Genomic DNA, 4,154 nt, shown 5'->3' with positions numbered 1-4,154 from the left:
TGCAGGATATTAAGGCAGGTACACTTTAGGGGCCAAAAAAAAAAAAATTGTAATCTTCAGTCTTCTCATTTGCTAAATGGGAATAATAATAAGGTTTGGGGGCTGATTAAATGAGATAGTGCATGTAAAACCCTCAGCATGATGCTTATAAAGCCTTACCTCAAAAAACGCTAGCTCTCATTATCACTCTCTTTCTTTGTCCACACGTCTGGACCTCTGACCTGTCAGTCATTCCATCAGCCATTTGGTTAGTTAGCAAGTATGGACAGAGAGTCCCCACCACATGCCTGTCACTGTTCTAGGAACTAATAATACAGCACCAGACAAGAAAGAGCCATACCCTTAGGATCTAACATTCTACTGGGGCAAGAGGCACAGTGAACATCTAAGTGGAGAAATGAAGATAATTTTAGAAACTGGAAGTGCCTGAGAAAATAACACAGGGTAATGTAGTTGTGGATAGGGTGAGGGGCTGCCCAGATGGTGTGGCCAGGGGAAGCCTCTTAGAGGAGGAACATCTGAGTTAAGACCTGGAGGCACCCACACAAGGTCTAGAGAAGAAAACTCCACACAGAACAAACCCCTGATACAGAATTCCTGGGACAGGAAAGGCTTGGAGGGGCTGAGGGGCTGAAAGGAGGGAGGTGAGGAGGGAGGGGAAGGGCAGGAACTCCGAGAAAGCCAGAGATCATGGAGAAAAGGCAGCAGAAGCCAAAGGGGCTGCTGCAGCACTGTGCTGGGGACAGCAGCAAGAAACCAGACTGTCCGTGGGGCCCCTGGAGAAGGACATCAGTGAAACTGGGCCAAACCCCAAGTGTGAAATTTGGCAGGGGTTCTGGGTACTGAATGTTCTCCATTGTTGGCCAGAGTCAAAGGAAGCCTCGCCGGAAAGCTACAGCATGGCACAGCTCGTCCCTGAACGACACCGTCACTCACTCTTGGGAAGTCCTGTCCTCATTCAGATTGTTTTATTTCTGAGACCAATCAGCTGATCACACATCTGCTGCTAGCATTTGAGCCCTAACACAAGAGTGTGCATGAATATAGGTGATTGTGTTTCAAAAAGGAGGGAGAAGGAGGCCTGAACTCTCCCTGCCTCTCGGAGTGCATTGTGTCTGGGGCCAGTAGGGTTGCCCCTTGTTCTGTGATGTCGCAATGCCCAAACACATGCACCAAGAAGTCATCAAAGACAGCCCAACTCACAGTCCATGAGGGGCCCTGAGTACTGCCTCTGACCTCTCTATGGCAAACCAAATGGCCATGGGAAGACCCTCATGAGTGTCAGAATGATGCCGTTGAGGGCAAGGATTTTAGACCGGTCATGGATTCTACCTGTGCACTGGGCTCTACCACTTTCTAGCTATCTGGCTATCAGCAAGCTACTTTAACAGTCTTAGTTTCAACTTCCCCATCCATGAAATGGAGATAATGTCTTAGTCATAGGGGTAGCAAGTCTACTGCTGCATATCAGCACAGCACTGAGCCTGGCTCTTCGTAAGTCTTCAGTAAGTGTTATTTATTATAATGTATTATTATTATTATTGTTACTACTACTACTACTTTTATTTTATTTTAGTTTAGTTTAGTTTAATTTAATTTTATTTTATTTTATTTTTGAGATGAAGTCTCGCTCTGTTACCCAGGCTGGAGTGCAGTGGCATGATCTCTGCTCACTGCAACCTCTGCCTCCTGCGTTCAAGTGATTCTCCTGCCTCAGCCTCCCAAGTAGCTGGGGTTATAGGCATGAACCACCACGCCCAGCTTATTTTTGTATGTTTAGTAGAGGCCGGATTTCACCGTGCTGGCCAGGCTGGTCTTGAACTCCTAACATCAAATGATCCACACACCTTGGCCTCCCAAAGTGCTAGGATCACAGGCGTGAACCACCGTGCCCAACCTACTACTACTATTTTAAAAGCCTCTACCTATAAAGGATCCCAGTGCTTTGAAAAGGAAGTGCAGAGGTTGAAGGGTGTCTCAGGGAGGGCAGTGATCAAAACCATACTAAACATTTGAAAATCAGAAGAAAAGGTTGGGTGAGGGTAGATCCTGGATGAAATAATATTATTAAATAGCTTTTCAAGTATAAACATTGAAGAGCTACAAGCTGGAAAGGGGACCAACACTAACTCGTTTTTTTTTTTGGCATACCTTACCATATGCCAAATACCAGACTGGAGAGTTTACATTTGTTACTGCGTTTAATCCCTCTGAGGCTGTTATTATCATTCCCACTTCACAGACAAGGAAACAGGCCGAGAGACACAAGTCAAACAGCAAAGGATGGGCTGGTGTCTGTCTGACTCCAATACCAATGGTCTTTCCTCCATAACCTAAAGCAATAAAAACCCTGCAACATCTATCTTATTATTACAGAAATCATAAGGTTCAATATATCCCCCCACCACAACCGCTAATATTACAGCTGCACAAGGGCAGTCCTCACCTAGGAATTAATCCAGCCCAGGGAGGCAGACACGTGAGCGGCTAAGTATAATGTTTGAATGATAAAGGCTCTTTGTGTAGCAAAAACAAAACTCTGGCAGAGCACAGAGGAAGAGTGATGCTTTCTGCTGGAATCAGGGAAGGAGTAAAGAAAGCCTGGGGCCTTTTACAGAAGAGGAGAGCCAGGTGCGGCTCTCCAGGGTTAGCTGGTGGAAAGGTCTAGGAAGGGCATTCATGTTGGATGTTGGCTGGGGCAAAGGAAACCAAGGTATGGAGGTAAGGAGGCAATTAACTTGTTCGGGAAAACACTTAGACCAGCCAGGCAGACATGGGCCAGTGTACAAAGTGCAGAGGAGCTGGAAAAGGAGGATGCCACCTAAAGGCAAGATGCCTTGCATGATAGGCGATGGGTTTTAGACTCTGTTTTGCAGGCAGTGGGGAGCCACTGAAGGCTTCCCAGTAGGCGAACAGCCTGATCACATCAATATTTCAGGGTATTACATCTGACAACTGTGTAGAGGATGCAGCAGGGAGAGAATGAAGGCATAAAAGTGAGGTTCTTCCAACTCATGTTGCGGTAAGCCTGCCTTTGGAATCTGCAGGGCCCTTTTAGCAGGCAGTAAAGGGGGCATTTCAAGGAAGCCACTAGGTCTGGTCCTTCAAAGAGCTCACAGTACATGCCCATCTTTCCTGACCTTCCTCCCAGGTCCCTGATGAGGAAACCTGCCGGGGGAACAGCAGGACCCATCAACCTTCATTCCTACTGCACTGAAAGGCGAGGATGGCTTTGTTAGTACAAGTGCTTTAGAAACAGACTTGTGGACTGAGACACCAGCATTTCCAGGGCATACAGAAGTGGTTGTATCTAATACTTGAGAAGGCCTCAAAAGAGAGCAACAGTCCAGGACCTCCCTCAGGATAGGCTGGGAGAACAAGATGGTCTGGCGCAGGAGAGGAGGCTTAGATCTCTGCCCATTTCTTCATTCATTTGCAAGCGCACATTAAACGCTTGCTGTGTACCATGCCTTAAATGCCTTATGCTGGGTGCCGGGCATGCCAAGGTGAAGGAGGTAACGTTGCTACTCTCAAGGTCACAGCCTAGTGTAGAAGATGGCAAAGTATAACAACAGAGATTCTCAAGGATCACATAAGAGCAGCAACACTCAGGAGATAGAATAAATATCAGGTACTTTTTTGTAAAGATCCTGTGCACTGAGCATATATTAAGGTGCCATGTTCTGGGCTGGACGTCAGCTGTGTTTTGAAAACCTAGTAGCCAGATAACGAAGAGGTAAATGTTTCAGGCAGAGAAAATATTATCTGCAGCAAAGGAAAAGAACATAGCACCCTGTGGAATTCACAAGTGGCTTATACACATATATATATGTGTATATATGTATGTATAAGGATCTTGCTTTGTCACCCAGGCTGGAGTGCAGTGGCATGTTCACTGCTCACTGCAGCCTTGGACTGCTGGGCTCAAGCAATCCTGCCACCTCAGCTTCCTGAGTAGCTGGGACCACAGATGCATGCCACCATGCCTGGCTGATTTTTAATTTTTTGTAGAGACAGAGGTCTCTCTATGTTGCTCAGGCTAGTCTCAAACTCCTGGGCTCAAGTGATCATCCTGCCTCAGCCTCCCAAAGTGTTGGGATTACAGGTGTGAGCCACTGTGCCCAGTCAAGTTTAATAAGGTTTAGAATAGAATG

At 46.5% G+C, this 4,154-nt stretch overlaps 1 long non-coding RNA gene across 1 annotated transcript; it reads left to right on the top strand.

Moving 5' to 3' along the window:
* The first annotated feature begins 1,217 nt into the window (after positions 1-1,217).
* Positions 1,218-2,362, top strand: LOC105501157. Its single transcript, XR_001000151.1, has 2 exons — positions 1,218-1,494; positions 2,243-2,362. It is a non-coding gene; the product is annotated as an uncharacterized LOC105501157 (long non-coding RNA).
* The last annotated feature ends 1,792 nt before the right edge of the window (positions 2,363-4,154 follow it).

The sequence above is a fragment of the Colobus angolensis genome, unplaced genomic scaffold, assembly GCF_000951035.1.
Source record: "Colobus angolensis palliatus isolate OR3802 unplaced genomic scaffold, Cang.pa_1.0 Scaffold7, whole genome shotgun sequence".
NCBI classification, from domain to species: Eukaryota; Metazoa; Chordata; class Mammalia; order Primates; family Cercopithecidae; genus Colobus; species Colobus angolensis.
The sequence above is the reverse complement of the archived record's forward strand: the minus strand, read 5'-3'. Positions and strand labels throughout refer to the sequence as shown.